Genomic DNA, 18,145 nt, shown 5'->3' on the forward strand with positions numbered 1-18,145 from the left:
CTGCTTTATATATTTAGGTGCTTCTATATTAGGTGCAAAGATATTTATAATAATTATATCTTCCTGTTGGATTTCTCCCTTTATCATTATGTAGTGGCCTTCTTTATCTCTTACTATATTCTTTCTTTAAAAGTCCATTTTGTCTGATATAAGTATTGCTACCCCAGCTTTTTTTTTCATTTCCAATTGAATGAATTTTTTTTCCTATTTTTTTACCTTCAGTCTATGTGTATCTTTTGTTTTAAGGTGTATCTCACCCTGGCCAGTTGGCTCTGTGGTAGAGCGTCGGCCTGGCATGCAGAATTCCCAGGTTCGATTCCCAGCCAGGGCACACAGGAGAAGTGCCTATCTGCTTCTCCACCCCTCCCCCTCTCCTTCCTCTCTGTCTGTCCCTTTTCTTCCTGCACTCAAGGCTCCATTGGAGCAAAGATGGCCTGGGTGCTGGGGATGGCTCCTGGGCCTCTGCCTCAGGCACTAGACCAGCTCTGGTAGGCATGCTGGGTGGATCCCGGTCGGGTGCACGTGGGAGTCTGTCTGACTGCCTCCCTGTTTCCAGCTTCAGAAAAATACAAAAAAATAAATAAATAAGGTGTATCTCTTATAGACAGCATATGTAAGGGTCCTGTTTTCTTATCCATGCAGCTACCCTATGTCTTTTGATTGGATCATTTAATCCATTTACACTTAAGGTTATTATTGATATGTAGTTCTTTATTATCATTTTATTCTTTAAAGCTGTATTCTTCTTTTGCTATATTCTTTTCCCACTTTGATCTGTTTACATCATGTCCCTTAACATTTCCTGCAGCATTGTTTTGGTTGTAATGAATTCCTTGAGTATTTTTTTGTCTGGGAAGCTTTTTATTTCTCCTTCAATTTTAAATGATAGCTTTGCTGGGTAAAGTAGTCTTGGTTATAGGTTCTTGTTCTGCATTATTTTGAATATTTCTTGCCATTCCCTATTGCCCTCAAGTGTTTCTCTTGAGAAGTCTGATGTCATCCTTATGGGGCCTCCTTTGTAGGTGATGTCCTTTTTTTCTCTAGCAGCTTTTAATATTTTCTCTTTATCACTTAGCTTTGGTATTTTAATTATAATGTGTCTTGGTGTTGGTTTCTTTGGGTTTCTCTTTAATGAAGTTCTCTGTGCTTCTTGAACTTTTGAGAGTTTCTCCTGAATTAATTTAGGGAAGTTTTCAGCTATAATATGATTGAACAAAGTCTCTATCCCTTGTTCTTTCTTATCTTCTTCAGGAATTTCTATCATGCAGATGTTATTTCTCTTTATGTTGTCACAGAGCTCTCTAAGAGTTTTCTCAGACTCTTTTAGTCTCTTTTCTTTTTTGTTCTCTGCTTTCATGCCTTCATTCAACTTGTCCTCCAACTCGCTGATTCGATCCTCAGCTTCATTCATCCTGTTTTTAATTTCTTCCATTGTGGTCTTTATTTCTATTATTGTATTTGTCATCTCTGAATGATTCTTTTTTAATATTTCAATATCCTTTTTTATACTTGCAATTTATTTAGGTGTTCATAATGACCATCTATTTTTGTTCTAAGATCCCTAAGCATCCTTACAATCATTATTTTGAACTCCGCATCCGAAAGTTTGGTTATTTTCATATCACTTAATTTATTTCCTAGATGTTTCTCTTGTGGCTTCATTTGGATTGCACTTCTCTGTCTTCTCATTATATCTGTATATTTGGGTGTTTTGTTTGTAGAGCTGGCTGAGTCTAGGCTTGGTGTTGTCTGCCTCCAGTTTTCAATTGTATTATTTCTAGGTCTTCTTGGATTGGCATCAGCTATTATTTTAATCCATTTTTGGATTTGGGCTTCTTTGAAGTCTTGATTTGTTTCTTTTCTTAACAGGTGATTGTCTTGTTTGCTGATCTCAGCAGGGTGCTTATTTGAAACTGTATTCAGGAATGTGGTGGGTGTAACCTGAGGCTCTGAAGTTTTCTTCTGTCAGTTAATCTCTCTGGAGTGGGTTTCTTCTCAGCTTCAGTAGGGGGAGGTGTATCTCAGATCATCATGGAGACCTGAGTTACTGCACCTCCTTTCCACTTTTTGTTTTCAGCTGTGTCTTGTTGCACTGAGTGGAGCTGGATAGATGTCTGGAGATCTGTGACCTGGAAGCACTTTGTATTTCGCTTTTTGGAAGGATCAGCCCCTCCCCCAGCTATGGCTGCCTCCAGTACTGAATGACTCAGCTTTTCAGGTCCCCTGCATTCTTCTACCCCTCACCATCTGTCTGTCTCTCTCTCCCCTTTCTTTCGGAAGACAAGCCGGTCCTTTCAACACAACTCGTTCCCTGGTCGCCAGGCAAGTGGCTATGAGCAGTATTTACTGCTCTTTTCCTTGGAGTGAGATCCCTTCTTGGCTCTCAGCCTCACCCCCCTCTCCTCTGTTTCTGTAAGCAGGGGAGATTCAGGCACTCCCTACCAGGTTTGTTGTGGCTTCTTTGCTCCTTGCTTTTTGAGAGTTGTTCTTGTAGTCCAGATTTGGTTTTTCACGCTGATTTTTAATAAATTAGTTTATAATCCAGTTTGGTGGTGTGAGCTGGGTGTCTGTGCGTCTGCCTACTCCACTGCCATCTTTGGGTTCTCCCAAGAACACTACTTCTTTATTTCAAGTTATACCAATTACTCATGCAAATGTCCTGGCAATTGACAAATAACTATTTCTATTGCCCTTAGAGAAAGCAGTAAGTAACTCTACCCTCAGTCATGTGTGTTATGATGAAGTTGTTCTAATTTGCCAGAAACTTTTCCCTGTTTTGAACCTTGAAAGTCCCCCAGTCCCAGGAATCTCCCTAGTTCCACATAAACCACAAAAGTTTTTCACCCTGAAGTTGACATCCAGGCATCTTAGAGGATTGAGAGGATCTGTAGAATGAATGTCATCTCCAGGACATGGGTGTCAGAGAAAAATAAAAGGATAAAAATAAAAATATTATTCACATTAATAATGGATACTAAAAACAGGAAATTGAAAGAAACAAAAGCAATCCTAGCCCCCCCTCAAAAATATAATTAAAACCATTTCTGAAATTTAAAAATGTTTTAACATCTACACAATTAAGGGCACAAACCAACCCAATGTGATTAAGGAGAAAATTCTAGCTAATTTACTTGCATTTTCGGCAGAGTTGTGGTAAGTTATCTCAAATCCTCTTGTTATGGATGATGTAAATTACATGTAGTTTTAACAAAAAGGTGGAAATAATTGGATTCCAGGTGATATAAAGGAAGTCCTGGAGGTGTGTGAAGAGCCACCTTCTGTGTGACAAGGACAGTGAGGTAACACATGGGGAAATTAGGAACCAAGCTCCGTAACTGTTACACCAGCATCAGCTGAATCATGGAAAAGGGAACTGCCTTCAAGAGCCTGCTAGATTCTGCTGAGCCCGAAGATGAGCACATGACAGTCTGTGCACCCTGGGGACCAATTTTATGGTGAATCCCATTTTCCATGGGGAAAATGTTTCTTAGCCATGTCATTACTGAAAGGGCTACATAAATGCTAAGCATCCTTTTATTTTTCAAGTACTCAATTTTCCCTGAACTTCTAGACATAGTGGGAGACAGCATCACTGACTATGAAATTCAGTACAACAATGCTATTAAATTCTATTGCTTTATGATAGGGGTTAACTTTTCTGTATTAGTATCCAATGTATCCATGTCGAAAATCACAAAGCCATTAAAAAAGAACATACTTTAAAAGTCATAAGCAAGGTGAATAAAGATGTCATCTTTCAATCTAGAATGATTTTTGAATGATAGGCTGTTTAAAATTCATAATCCATGACCTTGGTTTCTGAATTGAAGATGGAGAAATGGTACTGTTTTTATTTTTTCTTTAAAATTCCACTCCCTATAGCAAAAGTTTAAGTTGACTGTGTATTTTGGGTAACAAATAATCTCATCTGAAAAGGTACAAGTTTATATACAGTACAATCTATGAAGCCAAATGGAGTAAAAGATTTTTTTAAAAAGTACTGCTAGTGACTACAGTGAGTTGCTCTTTCTTAACACATCAATTGCTATTTTAGGCATAGAATTCTTACATTTCTAATAATTCCCCTAAAATGTCAGCCTTTTCAGGAGCAGTAAGTTGGCTGAGGACAGACTTCCACAGCCTATACAATGGCCCAGGACTGCCAAGCCTTTGTCCCGATGATGTGTCATAGCAACCTCTCTCTCAGTAAGTGCAATGAACGTTAAATGCCATCCACTATTCTCTTGCCTCCCTTTCTCCCAAAATTGAACGTAGAGGTCAATTTCCACCAAAAAAGCTCTGTACCATAGTGACAAAGTTAAATTCTGAATTATGTTATTTGAATCAAATAAGACTTTGAGAATTGCAAATGAATACATTCATGTCATTACCAATCAAAATCTCTTATTTGCTTGTACAATATTTTTTCTTCTCACCCTCATACCTCAGTTACTAAATCACACACACACACACTCCATAAATGATAAAAGTTTTATACAGGAAAGAAAAGTTGAAACCATGCAGAAATGAAAAATTTGTTTTCAAAGAACAAATTCAATACTAATAATTTATTTTCATTTTAAACCTCAATTTTTTATGTAGTTAAATCTTAAAATTCCTATAAAATTATCCTGGTCCCCCTGACTAGCCTTGGCCATGCTGATTTTTGAATGGTAGTACACAATACTGTTTAAGGATGGTGACTTGGGACCCACATCACCTGAACCAAATCCCAGTTCTTGTTCTTACAGACCGTGGACTGTGGTATGTCATTCAACCTCTCTGTGATTTTAACTTCTCTATCTGAAAAATGAGAATAATATTTTCAGTGTGGAGTTGATGGGCTGGTTATGAAGGGTACATGAGTTTACAAATGTAAAGTTCATTCAACTGTGTTTGGCCCATAGTTAAACATGAATCTAGGCTCTTATCATCACCTGTGCTTTCTCTTTGGAATTTTACATTATTGTCTGAACTTATCATTTTGTACTTTTCATAGGCTTTATTGTCGTACATTGAGTTACAGATACTGGGAAGAAAAGAACAAAATTTTAGTCTTGGAGTTTGAATCTTTCCCAGTATTTGATATAGATTCATACATAGTAGGTCCTAACTAGAGGAAAAAATATGACTTCAACAATGTACAATTTAATGTCACACACCTGCCAGATGAGGTAATTTGTTCAGTTTTGTTGATGTGTATGTGTATGACAGTTTGTATAAAGATATTTTAAAAACCTGACTAGAACCCAAAAACAAAAGACAGGAAAATATATAACAGATAAAAATAAAAAAAATATTTTAGCAATCTAACATATATAAGAATTAAATTTAGTTTTGCATTCTTAGGTGTCCAATATAAAAAGAAAGTAATAGGTGCTTCTCTCTTTGTATCATTTAAATAAACACTGATGTCACATCTTTAGACAAAGTTATTTCTTCACTGATCTTACTTTTTGGAGAAAAATGTAATATGGAGAAAAAAATTAATGAAGCAACCACAAGTTATTTGACTCTAATTTTACAGTATACTGTGAAATATTTATTATGCATTTACAAATTTAGATTTCAATTAAAGGCCAAGGAATAATATAGGTTTTTAACTTAGTAAAGAAATTTTTGTAGGATTTTAACCTATGTTGGTCCATTTTGCTGATGTAACTGGTTTAGGTTTACAACTTTGAGAACCAGGAAGAAGAAAAGAGCCTTCAGCTGTTTCACTTCAACCTCCACCTTCTCTGGTCTGAATGTGGTGAGATCTGAATAACAGCTAACACGCAAACTGCTCTGATGACACTTCTCACGCTGTGGATTGCAGAGGACTCCATAGTTTCTGATGTGATAGCAAAGCAGACATTCTCTTACAAAACCTCCAGAACCTGTGTTGACGGCAGAAGAATACTCGAGTAGGCCCTCAGTGTTTCCCTCCCAAACAATGTTAATCTGTGTAAGTAACTAATACAGAATGTGCTATAAGAAAAAAACCCAAACTAAAATAACAAGAGCACCAAAACAGGCTTTGGAATAAGAAAGCAAGTGTTCTCTATGTGGTTCTAACCACACCTAACAAGCTTGAGCAACCCTCGTAATACTCAGCTGCTTGATCTGTACATGAGTGTTTGGGAAAGATTAGTGAAATAATAGATTTATATCCCAGTCTCTGGTTCAGTGTCTGACACATGGTAGAGCTTAACAAAGAAGTAATTATTTTTTCTTGTCTCAAATTTCTTATTCATTACTGCAAAATTCAAGTATTGCTTACTACAAAGATGTCTGTAGAGTAACAATCAGGATACGCTGATATTAGGGTTTTGTTTATTGGTTGGCTAGTGCTTCCATTGTTTATGTAAATAACAGGAGTTCAATCCCGGGAGCCTAAAGAGGTAACACCCAGGTGAGTGGGAGTACAGGTCTGTGTTAGGCAGACACTTGAGAACTAAACTGCCTTATACTAGTCCCATGTGGTTTCCAAAAAGAGAAGGACTCAGAGAACAGAGAGAGTCTCAGGTTGCAGTCCTGAGCAACAGAATTGATTTTTATTTTATGCACTAGAAATATGCCTTTATTGTCTTCGAGAGTAAATAAGAAGGTGTTTAATCAGGACTGGCCTCCCAGCTGTTATGGAACTAAACACAGTGATTGATGGGAAATCCATGTGAGCTAGAAAGAAGTGGTACTAGTCAAGCCACTTTGTAACCACTCTCTGATCATCGGTATTGTGTTTTATTTGTAGGTTAGAATGTAAATGATTATCAAGGAATGGGGCATTTTCATTGGGTAGCAGACCCAAGAAAGAGCCTGGCTTTTCATTTTCAAAGTTTTTATGTTTATTCCATGGTCTACTTAGTGAAAGCTAGTTAATATCCTGGGTGCCATGAAGCTCTGTTTTGTTCACCTCTCACTCATTCTGTGCACTTGTTCACAGTGATGCCTGAGCTTGGTAATAAATCCTTGTCCTCTAGGGAGGCTGCTGGCCCTCTATGGATGCTTTCAGGGACCACAGTGGGGACCCAGTACCCACCCATAAAGATGATAAAAAGCTGAGTTTCAGAGAACACATACTGGTTGACGATGACCACAGAGGTCATGTTTGTCCAGATGACTTTCTGTACAGGGTTTAGGATCTGGTTTTCTGGACACCCTACAAATGGCATGAGTCACACAACTCCTGTCATAATATCACATGGCCAATGTAACACCGAAGAGAACCTTGTCCTGGGAGCATCTTGCAGTTTGAGTTAATATGAACCACGGGCTAGCTTTCAGCTTCTGTGATCCTGAAATTCAATGTTTCAGTTTGAACAGAAATTTAATAACACACTGAAGTGAGAGAGAAAAATTTCCCAACAGATTTATTGACATAAAGATGCAATTACAAGTTTTGAGCATCTAGAGAGTTCATACATCCTACTGAAAGCAAGCTCTTCCCAGAGAGCTGCTTGGAAATAAAACTTCTGAGTCAGAGGGATTCTTGGAATGCAAGGGAGGGGCCATGGTGAAGTCTCCTTAGTGTCCCCCAGCACCACACATTTTAAAAATATATGTTTTAATACATGTAAAATATATGTATAGTTTAGGATATTAACTAGCTTTTATTAAACAGACCACAACATAAACATATAAACTTTGAAAATGGAGAGCCAGGCAATATATCTATATCTATCTATCTATCTATCTATCTATCTATCTATCTATCTATCTATGTATCTAAACTATCTATCTATATCTATATATATATCTATATCTATATCTATATCTATCTATATCTAGATATCTATATGTAAGCAGAAGTGTCCTACTGCACTAGGAAGTCGAATCAGGGATGCCTGATCGACGTAGAGCTTGGGCTCTACTTGGACAACTAGCAATATACCTTCATTGTCTTCAAGAGCAAATAAGAGGGTGTTTAATGTGATCTATATATAGATCTAGATATCTATACATCTATATAGATATAGATATGTATATGCATAGTATATGTGTATGTGTATATGTGTGTATATATGTATATATTTTAATATATTAATATATATATATATTTACTATAAGTAAATGTGTTCTCTTTATGCAGCTTTAGTAACTGGTTAGGTTGTAAAACATAACCAGAAGAATGAACAAGCACATATGTATTCACATATTCTGATAGTGAAATGATGATACCCAGGTTGTTTATACTACGGTGGGCAGAGAAACCTGGGCTTATAGATCAGAAACCTAGTTTTCCATCCCAGCTCGCTCATTAGCTGTGTTATTCCAGGTGTTTGCTTGATCTCTCTGAGTGTCAGTTTCTACAGTGTAGATACTATGTTTTTTCTACCATAAAGTTGTTATAAGTGAAATGTGAAACACCATATTACTGACCATAGAACAAGTTTTGCAAGACTTGCAGATGAGTAAATGAAAAGGGTTCTGTAAAGGCCATAAATGTTCACTAATGTCTAGATTCTGGAAAGCCCTCAGGATGCTGCCTCAACAGCCTCTGGAAAAGGCCAAGGGAACCGAGCACATTCTTTTGCTTTTTGTAAAATGCTTTGCTGAGCACTCTCTCCCTAGATTGTCCCAGTGATAACTGAAAGCTTGTTTCACTCCTGCAAAACTGCTTTGGCTAGGTGCTCAGCCCCGCCCCTTGCTTCTTTTTGCCTTTAAAAACAAACCCCTGAGTTCATTGGGTGCTGTGAGTTCTTTAGGATGTGAATCCACAGCCATTAAATTAAAGACTCCTTAATTTGGCTACTTAATTATGTGGCAAAACATTTGTTTCCTCGCTGTCCAGATATAACAATAAAGACAATAACTCCATGTATGTAAAGTGGCCTGTGAATTGTGATCAATTTTACTAATTCACAATGTCCTCATTAATTCTTCCACAATAGTTTATCTGCATGTGACAAAATCACACTTTCTAAAATGAGTGCCATTTTAAGGCATAAAGAAACCTTCCTTGGCTTCCAAAATAAACAGCTTGAAGTTGAGAGTACCTAATTTTTATGACAGGTGTTTATAGAAAAATGCAGTTTCTTATCCAAACCCATCTATAGAAATGCTTAGTATAAAAAAAAGTGCATTAATATTCAGTGAATGGTTTTCAAAAACTACCTAAATTGTGTTTTCTACAATGTGAATACCTGTGAGAACAGAAAATCAACTTCTCCAAGGCTGGTAGTCTTTGTGTTCCCTAACAGTAAGTTCCTATCAAGGAGCGTAATGAGGGTTTCTGTTGGCATCGCACCTGTTTAAGCAGCTTCAGACAGAGCAGAAAATGTACCTTGCACCAATGTCCTCGGCCTGGCGGCGTTGAGAATAATTTGGAAAATGTACCTTTCATGTTGCTGAACAGGCTTTGTGTCCCACTTTTGGGAATGGGCCATCTCCAATGCTTGTTGTGTTGACTTGCAGAAAACAGAATACACATCAGAAGTTTGTGTTTTGTTTCCCATTGCTGACAACAGAGGTTAACATATGTATTTTATTTTCCTATTCTTCAAAGAAAGAAAATTGGTACAATTTTCCCTAGAATATGTTTAGTGATTTTTACCAATTGTGAAGTTATTTTTTAAAATAAAGACATTTGAAAGATTGGACATTGGTTATTATTTGGAAGCACACTAAATCAGATATAACAGGGGCCATTGGCAATCAGCAACATTCTGTAGCTATTTCAATGCAGAACAAAACCAAATACCAGGTACTTAACTGCCCATAGAATTTCTTCTTTTTCTACTCAAGCTGGTAGCTTTCCTCAATGTTATTCTGAAACGTTTACTAAGCAAATGTCACAACTTTGGTTAACAATCACTATGGTACAATGTATGAGCAGTTAATTGGATTTTTAGTGTTTATCCTAGTCCATCCTTCTGCAATGTCTGTGATAGCTTGCTGCTTGTGCTATTCTTCCATCTTTAAAATAAACATGAATGTATGTACCAATGTCATTCTTTCATATAAGTCTACCTGAATATTAAATTAATTTGGAGGTCAAAGTGCTTTGTAGTTCACCCTTGTCTTGACAACAATGGCAGTTATGCTCAAGTGGAAGTGTGGGGCAACCAGCCCTGGGGCTGGGTCTCAGTCTGCTCCTTGTAGTTATAAAAACTTGAAAACGTCGAAGCATCTTTGTGCTCTTTCTTCATCTTTAAAATAGACAAGGATGCTGCCTTTTAACTTATAATGAGAATCAAATAAGATAGTTGATGTTAGGCTTTGTGAGGAGGATTCACTCAGTACGATAGTTCTCATTACCCAATTCTCCAGTAGGTTAAAAAAAAGAGAGAGAGATATCTATAGATAATAGCTGCTGATATTTATAGGTATAGCTTAATTTTATCTATCTATAGATAAATTGTTCCTACTATAATTTAACTAGAAATGATGATTTCAATATCAGTTTTAATCAGTTTAGAAGCGCCATTTGGAAATTCACTTAATTCAGTAACAATAACAAAAATGTTTTATTCTAAGAAGAGACTATTTACATTAAAGCCAAAACTGTTAACTATGATATGTTAATCAAGAGATTGTTTTAAGCCTAAAGACCTAGGACAAAAGAACTTGTAATTGTTAGTTTCAGAGAATGAATTAGAGGTTTTAGTCTATGTCCCTTAATAGATGGTTAGACATCCATTCTGACTTTGTATGGATCCCAGGAATATGTACATTTAAGAAGTTTCCCAGATAATTTGGATACAGATGGTCAACAAACTACATTCTGAAAAACACTCAAATATGCCATAGATAATTCCAAACTAAACATAAGGTGGCACTAAAACATACAATGATACTCACTTGAAATGCAAATGAATCCTTGGATTTAATAAATAGCATTTATGAAGTCACCATTCTCAAACGAGGCAGGCTGACAAATATAATCAATGCTGAAGAGATATCTACAAATTGGTGCCACCCTTATTCTTACTGGGAAAACAGAGGAGTAAACAATAACTTTCCAAATGATGTGTTTTTGTTGCTAATTATAAAATCATCACATAGGTTAATGCCATTTTGCCCCATTTTAATGTCATGTGTTAATGCAAAATTTACTAGCTCTCAGAAAGAGTACAATGTCATTCTAAGCAGGAGGGGAGGCGTTTTCTTACACCTATAAGCACATTACTCATCTTTCTTGAATATAGAAACTCAGATGTTAAACACATCCACTTTGTAGAGTTTAGGGGTACCCATGACAATAACCCGGACATGCTGCTTAAACACCAAAAATACAATGTGTGGGCTCTTCCTTCTAAAATGAAAACCCTTCAGCTCTTCCTTTTTCTGGTAATGTACAGAAATTCAACATTATTGTTGCATTCTTTTCAGATCTTTCTGAAAGAGACATTTGGACCCAGTTTACTACTATGACAAAATCAATTAATTGATCACCATTCTGCCTGACTCAGGCAATGAAATGACATCCACAGAGCCTTTCCTTTGAGAAGGCTCAGGTGATAGAGGTGTAAGGGATTGGACTGAGATCACAAGGTTCATTACCAGAACCCGTGGGCCTGTGTGAACTCCAGTTCTGTACTCTCATTACCATAGACAGAGATATGGGTTGTGGAATTGGGGCATCACTTAGTTTTTATAAAAATCTTGAATCAGGCTAATATCAGCCAGAAATTTTTCTTATAATTGTACATTCAATAATAGAGTTAATACAGGGCATTAGGAATGATAAAATTAGGCATTAAAGTCATGATTAAATTTCATGAGAGAAAAGGAAATGAAGATAACATTATCATAATTACATCTTATTAAATTGAGTTTTAAAATTCTGATTGAAGGAGGTCTAATAGATCAGAACATTAGGGAAGATAATATTTCTTCTAGTCCAAAGGCCCTTTGGATCTGTTCTACAAGATTTGATGTACTTTAAATAAACTCTTGTCTCAAACTCTCACAATTGTTCTTCAGAACCCTACCTTCTAGATTAAAAACCTATAAGAAATTATTGGATATGATGGTAAAGAATGTAAGTCCATTCATTCAGCATTCCTAGGTACCATGTATTCTTTTGGATGCTGCATATAAAGGACCTGCATATGTGGTCCTTTTTATTGGTTTAAAATTTCTGTCTCAATGATCTGATCAGTAAATAATTCTTTGTCACATACTTACTTAGAAGTCAGTCTCAAATGCTACAAGATTTTAGAGGATAGAAATTCATTATTAGTGTTTAAGAGATTGGACCACAGAACTGAATACCTGGTTCAAATATGTCTCTACCACCTCGCTGTAAGAGTTTGGAAAATTTAACTGTCTGAGCCTCATTATCTTTATTTGTAGAACAGGAATTATAGAAATACCTGCTTGATAGGATTAAGGAGAACTGAATAAAATATCTAAACTGCTTTAACTAGTACCTGGAACATGGTTATGCCATATGGAAAGCTAATCTGACATATAAAGGCTTTTTTAAACCTTCAGAAAAGCAAACACATAAGCAGTCTTAAATGATGAATGGGAATTTACTGGGAAGCAAAATGGTCTAAGAGCTCTAACATAGGAAATGTAACCTGTATAAAGTATAACAGAGACAGCAAATTGTGTGAAGAGTCAGAAAGGAAAGCTTAGGAACGTTCTGAAATTCCTGAGTTTGCCAGTCAAAAATATAATTATTATTATTATTATTATTTTTGGCGACAGGGTCATAGAGAGACAGAGAGGCACAAAGAGGAACAGACAAGAAGGGAGAGAGATGAGAAGCATCAATTCTTTGTTGCAGCACCTTAGTTGTTCATTGATTGCTTTCTCATATGTGCCCTGATCAGGGGGCTACAGCAGAGTGAGTGACCCCTTCCTCAAGCCAGCGACTTTGGGCTCAAGCTGGTGAGCCTTGCTCAAACCAGATGAGCCCACACTCAAGCTGGCGACCTCAGGGTTTCGAACCTGGATCCTCTGTGTCCCAGTCCAATGTTCTATCCATTGCGCCATCTCCTGGTCAGGCAAAAATACAATTTTGAAGGAGGAATCAATCTTTACTGTATTTCACCAACAAAATAAGCAGTTTTATTTTTCTTTCTTTTTTTTTGTGAGAGAGGATGGGAAAGAAAGAGGAGAGAGGGAAGCATCAACTTATAGTTACTTCACTTTCATTGTAAATTGCTTCTCGTATGTGCTCTGATTGGGGGAGGGAGCACATGCTGAGCCAGTGACCTCTTTCTCAAGCCAGGGACCTTGGTCTTCAAGCTGTGACCACTGGGCTCAAGCCAGTGACCCAATCATGTTGCGATCATGTTGATGATCCCACGCTCAAGCGAGTGACCCCATGCTTAAGCTGCCGAGCCCTTGTTCAAGCCGGCAACCTCAGCATCCCAGGCCGATCCACTGCACCGCCGCCAGTCAGGTCAAAATGAGCTTCTTGGCAAGAATTGCCAGAGACTGGAAGACACCAACCATACTCATACTGACAATTGCCGTGTCTTTTCAGTTTTTAAGAAATTGTTCTGGTTGTATTCTGGAGGTTGGGTTGGAGGGCAAAGGAGTGAAGGCAAGGGACAGATTTAAACATCTCTTCAAATTATCTGGGTGAAAGTTAGTGAGAACCTGACCTAAGTCAGTGAACAAAAGCACAGAGAGAACAGAGAAAGATGTGAGGGATAATTTGAATTAACAATAAATATAGTTTTGTTTTTTTTTTAAAATTAACCAGCTATAAAAGGAAGGGAAAGGGAAGAATCCCAGGTGATACCTGAGTTCTGGGTTTTAGTAACTAAGAAAATAATGATGCTACAAATTAAGGGAGGTTGAAAAGGCACACTTTTAGAAGATTGATATTATTTCCTTTGAAATAAAGTACTTTTTAATTTATAAGGTGTTTTCTAAATGTTCAGTTTTGCAGACACCATTGTTATAATTATCTAAACTTGATGTTCCAAATCACCAATACTACTGCTACCGTTCTGATGTCTTTGTGACATTCGGTCTGTAAGGAACCACAGTGAAGCAGGCCTCCAAGGTTCCCATTACCCAACGGCATTTTTCAGTTTGTTGTTTTGGCCAAAGGCAGACTGTTAAGAAAACCTCAAGATCAGATGGCATCCTGGGTCTTGACTGCACATGGTGATTTTTTTTTTAATTTTATTTATTCATTTTTAGAGAGGAGAGGGATAGAGAAACAGAGAGAGAGAAGGGGAAGGAGCAGGAAGCATCAACTCCATATGTGCCTTGACCAGGCAAGCCCAGGGTTTCGAACCGGCGACCTCAGCATTTCCAGGTCGACGCTTTATCCACTGTGCCACCACAGGTCAGGCCGCACATGGTGATTTAACTGAGACTAAATATAACTGGGTGCCCTGCATGTTGTTGCTGTTGTTAAACATGGCAACCCTAAGCAGTCATATCATGGAGATAAGATCTTTGAATCAGAAATTTAAAGCACATTTTGTTATGCAAGACTACTGATCGATTTTTGAATGTGCTCAGTAAACCTCTTCTTATTTCTAAGCAGCGAGTTCTGCATTGAATGTAGGTTAGGAGATGGTTAAGAGATGACCTCTGAACCCCTTTTTAGCTCCATGTTTTGTACATGTTGATTTGATGCTTGAAATTTTGGGTTGAGTATTTTTAATACATGATTCCAATATTCATCCAGATATTTAATATTTACCATGCCTTGCACTCAGAATTCAATACTTTGTATATTTTATCTGTAATTCTTAAAACAAGTTAACTTCTGAATGTGCAAACTGAGATTTTGCTCTTAACTGAATTGGCTAAAACTATCCAGATAATAAAGTGGGAAATCAGGATTCAATTCTTATTCTTTCAAATTCTTATATGACTTTTATCACTTGTAACATCCTTAATCTGCCTTTAAATTTTCTTTTGCTATTTAAAATTTGTTAGTAGAGGATAATGAATTAGATAAAGGTAAAATTAGATATTACATATTACTCAAAATACTTGTTGAAATCTAATTATGAATTTTCACTAGAGGAGGCACTAATAAAAGGCATTTTTATTTTATGTTTCAATATTATTGCTTTGATTCTACTTTTAAAATTGGGTTTCAAGGTTTCTCGGGAAGAAGACTGGTGTCAGAATTTGCAATAAAAGCTTGATTCTGTGATCGATGACCTGTTCACACACTGCAATTTAGTTTTCCATAATTTTAAAAGTGCATTTAGACCTCATTTTGCTGTACATATTATATGGATTTTTGTGAAATTTTGCAAAAGTGCTACCCAATCGTTCCTTGTACTTAAGTTGAAGACAAAAGCTATAAGTTTCACTAAAGCATGACACTTCCAAGCACATATTCTCTATATTGTTTTTCACTTTTTTCCTTGAACATTTAACAGGTCAGCAGGCAAGATATTATAGAGACAGAGTACTTTAGTATAATGCCACTATTGTAGAGGCAGATTGATGTCTGCCCTCATGAATTAGGAATTGGGCAGAGACAGAAAGCAGCAATGTGACAACCTTCTCTTTTCAATTAGGAGGAGAAGATGGTGGCCTGGGTAACCCCACGGAACTTCAGCCATTAGCGCGATGCGGGAAACCAGCTGAGCATGAATGTCATGGCTCTGGCCAGCCTTGAGTTGGGGAGCCTTTGAGTATGGTTTTCTTTCCACTGACAAAGCCTAAAGAAGAAACCAAGGGCAGGAAAGGAAGTGTATGAAAGTCAGGGAGAAAGAACTTTCCTTTTCCTAATTATTCAGAGTTTCCTCCCTCCGATGAGTAAGGGGCCAATGGAAAACTGCGTCTGTCAGTTTGTCCTGTGGCAAAAGAACATGGAGAGTCAGAGGATAGGGTAGGTGTCACAACACTGAAAAGCCCAAAAGTATGTTTCCCTGAATATACCGTGAGGTGTGGGCTCTGGGGGCCACGTGGGCAGCCATCGCAGTCAGGGAACTGGGGAGCAACCAGCCCACGTGACCTTTAGGCCACATTCTTCTACTGCCCATGAGCTAACAATGCTTTTTCCACATATATATACCCAAGAACAGTAAAAAATAATAACAAGGATATGTAATACAAATTCCACTGGCCCTAAATAAAGCTTTGCTGAAATATAGCCAGTCTCTTCTATTCGTCTACCTGTGGCTGCTTTTATATTGTGGCAGCAGAGTCGGAAAGGTACCAGCTAGACCCCACGGCCTGCAACCCCTCAGAGAGATACAACTGGCCCCAGAGTACTGACTACTAGTCCTAGGGAAAAAAAGTCTACTTGCAACTTTTACACTAAACATTGCATCAATGCTGTTTACAAACACTACTTTTAACATATCCCTTACTATGACCACTCTTCTGTTTTTCTTCATTCTTGTTAATGCTGGGATGGTAGGTGAGAGAAAAAAACTATGAAAAAAAGAGCCAACACAATGACTTGCATTTACTTTATAGTGATGTAGTTGGGTAGTAGCCAAGGAGAATGAATAATGACTTAGCTGTGTGATAGACAAGAGGAGGGGAAAGTCTCAGCTCAGAGGACTGGGACATCAGAGAATCGATCTCAGATATTCCCAAACAGCAGATTGTCTCAACAACTGTGATCAGTCCTGACTTGGAACTTGATCATTCCTAATGATGCTCAGTCCGTTTCTCGAGGCAGACAGGAGGGACGTCTGGCTTACAAGACTTTCAATGCCATCTCCATTTTTCCCCTCTTGTCATTTAATAAATTCCCCCCTCCCGAGAAGAGAGAGAAAATGGAATGGAGAACATACTCAAACAAATAATAGATGAGAACTTCCCAAGCCTGTGGAAAGAACTAAAGCCTCAAGTTCAAGAAGCAAACAGAACTCCAAGTTTTCTTAACCCCAACAAACCTACTCCAAGGCATATCATAATGAAATTGACACAAACCAACAGCAAAGAAAAAATTCTCAAGGCAGCCAGGGAAAAGAAGAATACAACATATAAAGGAAGGCCCATTAGATTATCATCAGATTTCTCAGCAGAAACTCTACAAGCTAGAAGAGAGTGGACCCCAATATTTAAAGTCCTGAAAGAGAGGAACTTTCAGCCACGAATACTATACCCATCAAAGCTATCCTTCAAATACGAAGGGGAAATAAAAACATTCACAGATACAGAAAAGATGAGGGAATTTATCATCAGAAAACCCGCACTCCAGGAATTACTAAAGGGGGTTCTCCAATCAGATACAAAAAACAAAACAAAAAAACAGAGCCACAAGTAAAAGCTCCAAGAAGAACACAATAAAACCAAATTTAAACTGTGACAACAACAAAAAGAAAGAGGGGGAGAAGATGGAGATTAACAGTAGCAAAGGACGATGGAGTGCAAAAGTACTCACAAAATAGTTTGCTACAATGAACAGGGTAGGGACCCTTTTCATTACTCAAAGGTAACCACCATTGAAAAAACCACCACAGAAGCACATGAGATAAAAAAGATAGCAACAGAGGAAAGATGTATGGAATACAACCAAATAAAAACAAAAGATAGAAAAACGAAAGAGAAGGATCAAACAAGACACAAAACTAACAGAAAGCAAGATATAAAATGGCAATAGGGAACTCACAAGTATCAATAATTACACTAAATGTAAACGGATTAAACTCACCAATAAAAAGGCACAGAGTAGCAGAATGGATTAAAAAAGAAAATCCAACTGTATGCTGCCTACAAGAAACTCATCTAAGTAACAAGGATAAAAACAAATTCAAAGTGAAAGGCTGGAAAACAATAATCCAAGCAAATAACATCCAAAAAAAAAGCAGGTGTAGCAATACTCATATCGGATAATGCTGACTACAAGACAGGAAAAGTACTCAGAGACAAAAATGGCCATTTCATAATGGCTAAGGGGACACTGAATCAAGAAGACATAACAATTCTTAATATATATGCACCAAACCAAGGAGCATCAAAATATATAACAGCTACTTATTTATCTTAAAACAAAAACTGACAAAAATACAATCATACTTGGAGACCTCAATACACCGCTGACGGCTCTAGATTGGTCATCCAAACAGAGAATCAACAAAGACATAGTGGCCTTAAACAAAACACTAGAGCACCTGGATATGATAGACATCTACAGGACATTTCATCCCAAAGTGACTGAGTATACATTTTTCTCCAGTGTACATGGATCATTCTCAAGAATTGACCATATGTTGGGCCACAAAAACAACATCAGCAAATTCAGAAAAATTGAAGTTGTACCAAGCAT

This window comes from Saccopteryx bilineata, chromosome 6 (assembly GCF_036850765.1).
Source record: "Saccopteryx bilineata isolate mSacBil1 chromosome 6, mSacBil1_pri_phased_curated, whole genome shotgun sequence".
NCBI lineage: Eukaryota > Metazoa > Chordata > Mammalia > Chiroptera > Emballonuridae > Saccopteryx > Saccopteryx bilineata.